Consider the following 9974-nt stretch of genomic DNA (forward strand, 5'->3'; position numbering starts at 1 on the left):
GTCTGGCTCCTCTCTGGCTATCTGATCATCGCCAGGCTCGGGGTTTTTACGCACAGGCGTGCAAAGAGCAAGATATAAAATCTCTCAGCGGTTTGCCTGACTTTTCTTCCCCTGCCTCGCAAATTAACTTTTTTTTTTTATGTCTTTTGAGAGGAGAGGAGTCAAACACTGTGAGGATCAGAGCAAGAGGAGGCGCCTGACAGCAGTAAATCTGACACAAACTGCGCTGTCAGGTCGAGAATGAATAAAAAAAGAGGGAATGGAGTATTATCCTGAATCAAAATGACTGTCATCACACCTGACCTCATTATCTGGAGTAATCTGGACTTAATCAAGAACATACAGTCATGGGATTTAAAAGCACTACAATAGGGCTGTGGCTTTAATTGAGGACTAGCTCTGCCCCATTTCTGAAATCCTCACACAGATGAGAGCCCTACATGATCTCATCCCATCATGCACTCGAGTTTCCCCGTGAAAGCCCCACAGGACAAACACTTGAACTGCTCGGTTTAGTTGAGAACTTAACCTTTTCCCCGCAGTGCACTCTTCTTTCATATATTTCAGAGATTTATATTGAAGCTGACTAAAAAGCAAACAGGCTCCAAATAAGGTGCAAACATATTAGTCAACACCTCCATGTCACTGGGAGCTGGACTCACACCGAGCACACTTGGTGGGTGATTAAAAAATATAGAGGACAAAACTTCCAGCCTAACAAAAGCAAGGAGACTTTAATAAGCCCTGCTGGGACTGTTGCAGAATTAGCATGACTTAACACCAGCAGGACTCCAAGCCACGCTGTTTTGGGTTTTTTTTGCTCCAGGCACACAGAATGTTTCCCCCCACCAGCAGTCAATACCAGGCCACCACTCGCTGGCAACATCCAGCCATGTGCTCGGCACTTTGGAGTTATTTGTGTGCATTAACAGTTAACTCTGTTTGCATGACAAACACCACGCTTACCCCCAAGTCTATTAGTTCAGCACCCTTGAGTTAAGTAGATAATCTTACACGCACAAACTCTGAATTGCAGCCTTATTTGACTTTCTGCACAATTGCAAATGGTAGAATTAAATGCACTTAAATAGGATTCTGTTTGGCACTGTGCAGCTGCCAATTACAGCTTGATAGGATGCAAATGAAACATCAATAACTCGCAGAAGAATATCTGAGGGGAATAAAGCAGCAGCATGGAGACTTCAGTGTGCCACGACAAGGAATACATTTAAAAACTGAGATTTCTCTGCCCTCTTCTGGTGGTTTATAACAGTGACAGGCTCATTTAAGTAGGCAGTCAGAGTCTCTAGTAGAAATACATATTTACCTTATCGAACATCAACTTTTTCTTTGTTTTCCACCTCAAAATTAATTCAGATAATTCGCAGGAAAGGGCAACACAAATATTTTCCCAGTAAATTAGGGGGTTTTTTTTGTTTTGTTTTTTTTATTTTTCCTCCTCATTTTGCTTTATGAAATAAAATAAAACAAACTTTCAGTGAATGGCTTGTGGAGTTAATGTTAAGCACATGCCCTAAGTCAATTCAGCCAATACACGACTGTGTACTCCTAAAAATGTTAATGGACAAGACGAGAATGGTCTGTGGTCAATACATCTGAAAATGCTACACTGATGTTCCATGTTCCAATGAATACGCATCAATTCTCAATATTTTTAAAGGTCCATTATGCAGGATTTAGTGACATCTGGTGGTGAGGTTGCAGAACTGAAACTTCTACCTTGTGCCAAGTGGGTAGGAGAACTATGGTGGCTGAAGCAAAAAGGTGAATGGTTCTGTCTAGAGCCAGTGTTTGACTTGTCCATTCTAGGCTATAGTACAACAACATGGTGGACTCCGTGGACAAGGACCTGCTTTTTATGTAGATATTCTGAGGTTACAAAAACACAACTGTTGGAGCCATATGTTTGATTTGTGTTAAATACATTAGCCCGCCATGCTACTAGGTGGCTTATGTCACCAGCTGAGGCAGGCCATGGTATTTAAGTTCATGCCAGTAAGCACAGGTGTTAGGAAGCAAACAATTTTTAACTGTGCTCGGATTAAAATTTATATGGCTGTATTTACTGGAAGTTATTCAGACATCATGGACACTGGTGAAAAAATAAAGGTATGATGATATACAGTGTTGGAGCCATTTCGATCAGCAGCCGCCGGGCGGTGCTGTGACAACAATATACCTGTTTATTTAAAGGCCACACTAATTGACACAGGTGTGGCGCATACTAGAGGTCTATTGTTTTTGACCGTGGCATGGACTGTGTGACGACAGTGCTGTTTTTGTTGAATTTTGTGAACTCCAAGCGGTAAAATAAATGGATTGACATATCCGCTCAAAAGCCATATGAGTGTGGACGGTTGATTTTGTGAATTTTGAAATATATATTGGTGTTTTTTACAACAATGGAGGACGAGAGCACGCCAGCCACAGGAGGAGCCATGCGTCCTTTAACAGAATCAAATGGTGTGTCAGCATACAGCATTAGTAAAAATTGGGAGTCAGGGTTTTTTGAGTACACATCCAAACAATTTAGCCAGTTAGCAACCAGTGGCAACTGAAGTAAAGGGCTAGTCACTACAACAATGGTTCTTATTTTCAGGTGATTATAAACTGATGAAGCATAGTCATGTGTATTATACACCAATTCTGCTAATAGAGGCTCCTAAAATCCAACTCACAGGTCCTTTAAGTATGACCATATTTCCCAACATTAGAAGGACCTGGTATGTCCAACAGAATTTTATGATCCACCCCACCTGTCAGGAAAGTCTCTATAATGTATTACTGTCCTTGAAGGAACAGTTAATTTACAACAAATAAGCAAATCATTAACTAAAATAAAATTTTTCTCTCAGGATGTACAGGTTTCTGTTGTCATGGCCAGAAAAAAACCCCACAGGGTTGGAGAAACGTGATAACTACCAACTGAATTTTTAAAGCTGTAGATAAATTGTTAGCCTCCTATGACTGCACAAAAATTCAAGTTATGCTGAAGGTATTACTGACATATGTTGGTAAACTGTGGACAGAGTTCTTTATGTTTTGGACTAAAGTTCAAAGAAGGTTCACCAAGCTTCCCCAAATTCTCTCTGTAGTCTGTCATGTAGCTATGTATACATGCTCATACAGTCAAAGTATAATTTTAAATTATACATTTTACCAAAGATAAAACACTAAGCTTCAACAGTCTTCTTCATCACACAGTTCATTAGTAAGTCCAGGCTGAAGTATGAGCCAGTCCCTCAGAGTTGAAGCTTTTGTTGTATGTTGAGAGTTGGACTTTAATCTGGATCAGAATGATCTGGATTTGGAAATCCCATGTTTTGCTATCCATGATCAGCTAATCCAGTTTACTTTAGTGGTGGATTTTCAAAACAACATAGTTACAGATAGATCCAGATTTAAATGCATATCACAATGTTAGCTATTAGCTATGTTAAGAACAACAGGTATGATGGTCAGCATGGGGTCACTTTGTGTGTTTACTTAAAGAGACAGAAATTTGGAGGATTATTTTATGGGAACAAAATCCTTTATTATTATTATTTTTTTACTTTACTGTACCATATCACTGTTATGGTGAAACAAATCCAGTGCTAATTCTGAATAAGTGTATATAAATTTCACCTATTTAAAAGTTTTATTGCATTTTGTTTCTGAAATCCATCCTGAATCCACCCTCCTGCTGGGACCAGGGTACTCCTGATTTTTGGATCAAAGGTATCCCAATCCTACTAGAGAGTTTTGAGCAACACATACTGGAGGTTTGAGATCCAGATCAAAACAGAAACTGGATTATGTCATCTAATCTGGTTTCAGAATCCTGTTTATCTTTTGAACAACCCATCTTCAAGATTTGATCCAAAATCAAAATGTTTAACTTCATCCTGGAAACAAGTAACAGAATCTGTGGAGGGCAGCTGAGACATTTTAAATTTTGTTCAGCATGCCATTAATTGCAATGTGACAAAACCTTCCACATTTGTCTTGTCAGTCTTTGGAACAAATGGCCCACATTTTGGTAAGACGGTCCTATTAAATATGTTCACTGCAAATTACATGTTTGAGCATTTGTCTGAGCCACGTTAAAAAGAACAGTGTTATTAATGTTCCCCAATGATAGCTCCCAGTCACACTGTTTGCTCTGTGTTGTTTAATTGTCATGTACAAATGCAAATAAAGAGCATTTCTCCTGATGAGACCCTACACAGATTAACATTCTCAGTCCCACACTCACCCAAGAGAAAACAAAACATCTATTTTCGGCCTGTAATTTGCACTTTTATTGAATTAAATAGGAAAAAAAATAGACTTTGTCATTTAGTTATTCTGCCTTGTAAGAAATGTACACAATCTGTTTTCCTCTAACTGACTGCAGAATAGTAAAAACACATTAAGTTTATTTAGCTGCTGTCCCAGAGGCGTCTTACACGGCCACTTTGCATTTGTTCTCCACAAATAAATAGCTTGCGTAATTATCAGAGTAGCTCCTAATCAGACAGTGAAATGTGGCCCGGAGAGCGGGAGGACAGATGAGATAGAGAGACAGTTACAGTTACGTCACATGAGCGCTTTTTACTGCGCTCCACGTGCACCTCTTCTTGTCTCATATCACCCTCACATATTAAAAACATGTACTAATGTACCTGAAACTGCTGCATAACTAAACAAAATGGAGCTGATGTCATTGTCTGCTGTTTCTCTGGTTGGTTCCTCAGATCAGCTGGGAACACTTTTTATTTAAGGTCAATGCTCTCAGAGAACTGAGCAGCTAGATCATCTTACCTCTGTTTACTCGCAGAAATGATGATGAGGAAAACCAAGATGAACACAGGACAAAGGATGAGTGATCCTCTCTGCATAGTCATCTTCTGACAAACACACAGATGTGTTCATAAACACACACACACACATATAGAGGGGCCACATTCATCACATCACTGAAATGCTTTATATTCAAGACAATAACAGACTGTATGAGCTAAACTGTTGTTTCTTACCCACAGTATGTGTTACCCCTTGTCCACCAGTTTGGATTGGATTTCATTTCGGTTCCTGCAACTTAATTTGAACTGCTCACAGCATTACAACAATATAAACTGCTTCTGAACCAAACTTGAAATACCATCCTGCAGTTGTTTGCCTCTGCGCACCAGTCAAGTTTCTCTCACAGTTCACATCAATGTTTGTGAAAAGATGGAGGATTCACACACATCTTCCCCCAACAGCACAGAAGATCTATAAAAAAAAAACAGCACTGTTTCAAGATGAGTGTCACCAATTCAGTATCTGACCAAATGTCTCCTCTTCTGTTCCTGAGATATGACTTTGAATAATGGCCAGTCACAGTGAAGTTGACCTTTGACCTTTTGGTATTTTGACATTTGTGTTAAGTTTTGTCATAATCAGTGTAAGAATTCCTGAATTATGGCCAGTAATATCTTTTGTAAGGTCACACTGACCATGACCTTTGACATTTGACCATTAAATTCCAATCGGTTTATTCTTCAGTCCAAGTAGACGTTTGTGCCAAGTTTGAAGAAATTCCCTCAAGGCATTATTGAGATATTGCGTTCATGAGAATGAGACAGACAAGGTCACAGTGACCTTGATCTTTGATCTATAACCACCAAAATCTAACAAGTAAATCACTGACTCAAAGTGGACGATTGTACCAAATTTGAAGAAATTACTTCAAGGTGTTTTTTAGATATCACGTTCCTGACAATGTGATGGATGCAGGTTCATTGTGATCTTGACCTTTGACCACCAAAATCGTATCAGTTCATCATTGAGTCCAAGTGAACATTTGAGCCAAATTTGAAGAAACTCTGTCAAGGGGTTGTAGAGATATCGCAAGAATAAGAATAAGACGGACAAGGTCACAGTAACCTTGACCTTTGACTTATGACCACCAGAAACGAATTATGTCATCGTTGAGTCTAAGTGGGCATTTGTGCCAAATTTGAAGAAATTCTTGGAGTTGTTCTTGAGATATCACTTTCACAAGAATGGGACGGATGGACAGACAACCTGAAAACATAACGCCTCCAGCCACGGCTATCGACGGTGTGGAGGCATAAAAAGTTGGTTCTCACCTGGAACCAAAAAATAACAGGTTCTCCTTGACCTAAAGTACGAACCTTGACAACACCAGTGGGCGTGTCATATCCTACAGGTTGGAAAGAGAGGACAAAAAATTTACATGAGAAGTCTATAGAAAAAAAGAGCGTACAGTGGTCTCCTTAAAAGTTGGCCCAGAAACAAATATCTGTAATGACAGAATAAAAGCAGGTAATCAGTGCAGTCCACCTTTTTCCTACCAATGTTTACTTCTGTTGTGCGTAACACAACACTCTCTGTTGATGACAAATCTGTGATTACAATGGTTCTGCTCAAAACTGGTGCAAACAAGGACGAACCAGTTCAAGAACCAGAGCTAATTTGGTGGAAAATGGGCGTGTGTGAGCCGTTACGTAGAGCTGATAGACTCCAGACAGACAAGTCAGACAGTAATGCAGCTTCTCAGCAGACACTGTGTGCAGAAAAAAAATCCACATAGTTCACTTATCTGATGCCATGAAATTTGTTAGAACAAATATTAGCAGAGACATAAATTGCCAAAACTTTTTTCCCATGTGTTGTGAACAATTTACTTTTACATACAGTTCTTATACACGAGGCTTTCAATAAATACTTTTGTACATTTTATCTTGTTGAGCACATGATTGTAACAGTGTAAGTTTCCTGTCGACTGTACTCTCTGTGTGAGGCACAGCCAAGACAACAAAGACCACAAGACCACAACAAAGTATCTTGGTGTGTTTGAACCTACTTGTTGCATTGTTCTCCATCTGACGGTTTTGCTCTGCTCCTTCACTTGCAGTCTGTGACCAGTAGAGGGCGCCAGAGAACCAGGCAGAGGAGAGGACGCAAAGAAAAAGGTGGGAGAGGTGGTGCAGCTCACAGGAAGTGGGTGACAAGAGTGATAAATGTGCTGCAACAAATGAACTTATCAAGAGTCTGATAATTTTCATGTAATGTGAGCCGGTGACTCAAAACCAGTATCAGATACTATGACAGGACAAACAGGACACTTTTAAGTTGATATTCAAAACTGGCTGTAACTGAAAATTGATAACATACTGTCATTTACTGAATGATTTATTTCATGGACAACATGGTCGCAGACATTTCAGATACTGGTAATCGTGGGATTATTTGGGGTAAATATCATAGTCATACTTGTAATTGAAAATAATATACTCCCTCTAAGTATATGGACTGAGGCAGCATGCAGAGTCACTTCAGAGAGTCTTTACCCTGCAGGTGATTGAGGGACAACTCTCATGCCATAACTTCCTTTCATTGATTTGAATGATTATCTGAGCTGCATTGTAGTTGGTGTTCCACAAAACCAGTGCAGATCTTCTTGTGGGTTAGAGCAGAGTTTACAGGTTTATGCTGCTGCAGCTCCAAACATCAGGGTTTATCTCCAACTGGTCTGAGATCAGACAGCATGTAAAGCATCACTGGTGAAACAAGAGTCTGGGTGAAGTCAGGGTGGGATACACTATATGTAGACAGTACAAGAACACGAATAAATGCTATGTATGGGTAATTAAAGTCAAGTTTAAGTTTGCAGAGCTACCAATGTTATAATATTGCCACATTTGGATATTTCCATCCTCACCACAGCCTATAAACTGACTGAAAAGTCCTCTATTTTTAAGAATGTTCTGTAAAGCTAACAATACTTGCAGAGTGTCTTTCTAAAATAAAATATATCAGTATGTTTGTGTTGTTGTTAATTTAAGAATACCTCTGAAAATGTACTTTCAAAAACAGTAACATTCAATTTTTTTTAAAATTTGTGTGCTGTTTCACTAGAACAAAGCTAAATATGTCTGTTACAGTAAAAATAAAAATAAAAAATGAATAACTTGCAGTAACTGTTTGGATAGTTTAGAGAAATGGTGGGAAATGGATTCCTTCCTGTCGTGACAGTGTTGAGCACACAACAGCATTTCTGGCAGCATTTCAAACAAATATGAGTGAAAGATTAATCACTGGATGATTGATTTAAATAAATAAATATTGTATTGGATACTGTACATTGGCATGCAGTAGCTCCACTGTTGTTTTAAAGGAGGAACTTTGGCTTCAGGAAGTCAGCAGGGAGCTACAGGAAGGGGAGGTGAGCACTCAAGACTTTTATCTTGGCTATTACTGCAGTGCCTGTGGGCAACAATCACATATTGCTGCAGTGGCCAACAGTGTGGAAAGATGTGATGTAAATAGGTCACTTTAAAATTGAGCACACAGTCATTTATGCAGGTAGCATTTGCTAAATATACATCAGCTCACTGCACAATCAGTTATTCTAAAGACAGATGTTGACAACAACAGCTGCTGAGTGTGTTTACAAAATATGAATGTTTGAGTTTTCACTCAGCAGCAGTGACTCAATAAGTGCAGGCACAAAAGAGCAAAGATGTTTTTCATTGGTAAATGTGTCTCAGGAATAATTATACCTGACTGTAACCAAAAACATAATTTACACAGTTGTCCATCAACTGATGTGGTCAGAAGAACTAACAGTGGGTAAGTCATCAGTTTTGACTCTATCAGCTGTTTAAAGGCTTCAACTCGTGACAGCCTTAAAGGTCTGATGTGGGATTTAGTGGCATCTAGTGGTGAGGTTGCAGATTGCAACCAACTGTGTGCCCAGTGTGTAGTACTATGGTGGCAGATGCAAAAATGTGCAAAGGCAAATGGCCCTATCTAGAGCCAGTGTTTGGTTTGTCCATTCTGGGCTACTGTAGAAAAACATGGTGGAAGACGACCTGCTTTGTACAAAGATATCAACAGCTCATTCTAAAGTAACAAAAACACAACTGTTCTGATTTTCAGGTGATTATAAACTAATGAAACATAGTTATGAATATTATATATCTTTTCTGCCAATATACACACCCTAAATCCTACACACTGGACCTCTAAAAACATTTGATGCCACCAGAAAAAAATATCCCCCCAAGAATCCAGTTGCAGAAATTCAATAGCTCAGATGGCTACAGAGTCAGACTACACATTCTCAAAATGGGTACACTCCCATTACTTTCAGTTTAACAAATAAGGACAACAACCTGATAGTCACGTACCCTGGAAATCCAGAGTTCTCGCGAGAGCACAATTTGAATTTGCTCAGCAAGTCACTCTGGCAATCAGTAATGATGCTCATTACCTATGCCCATGAAACCAAGCTGCACCAATCACATCGGTGTATCTGATATAGGCGAGCTAAACAGATGACGACAGAGCTGCGACGATGAAGTCCGGAATCAGTCGGTAAACATTGCAAGATGGCTACGGATGAACACCAGTTGTTTGAAACAGCTTTGGCCGCTACAACGAGTTAGACTTGGCTTTTTCACTAAAAGAGGAACAGAAGACGGCGCTCGAATCTTTCCTTTGCAAGAAGGACGTTTTTGCTGTTTTGCCGACCGGATACGGCAAGAGTCTAATCTACCAGTTAGCTCTGCTGGCAGCTAAGCCTATACGTCACCCCGTGAATTGTTCTGATTGGTCGTAGTGTTATCCAGTTGCGTGCAGTGATATTTACAAATGCATGCTTGGTGCCGCCCCTCGAGTTGGGCCACTTTCATTACTCATGGCCAGACCGTAAATCTTTCTAGATTTGGGTCTGGATTTCCAGGCTAATAGTCACTTACAATCTTTGTCAATAGAAGCAGAGGGAGTTCTTGACAACAGGAAATAGGCAAGAATATAAATTAAAAATTAAGAAATTAATAAATGTATTCTTTGATTTTGAAACAGTAGCTTCATGTTGTTACAGCCTTTCTGATGTTATTGCATTGGGTGGGCTGGTTGGTTAAATCCATGCATTTTATTTCAAGAAAAACCTCTTGTGACGAGAGATTTTAGATTTA

This window comes from Epinephelus moara, chromosome 10, assembly GCF_006386435.1.
Source record: "Epinephelus moara isolate mb chromosome 10, YSFRI_EMoa_1.0, whole genome shotgun sequence".
Classification (NCBI taxonomy): domain Eukaryota; kingdom Metazoa; phylum Chordata; class Actinopteri; order Perciformes; family Serranidae; genus Epinephelus; species Epinephelus moara.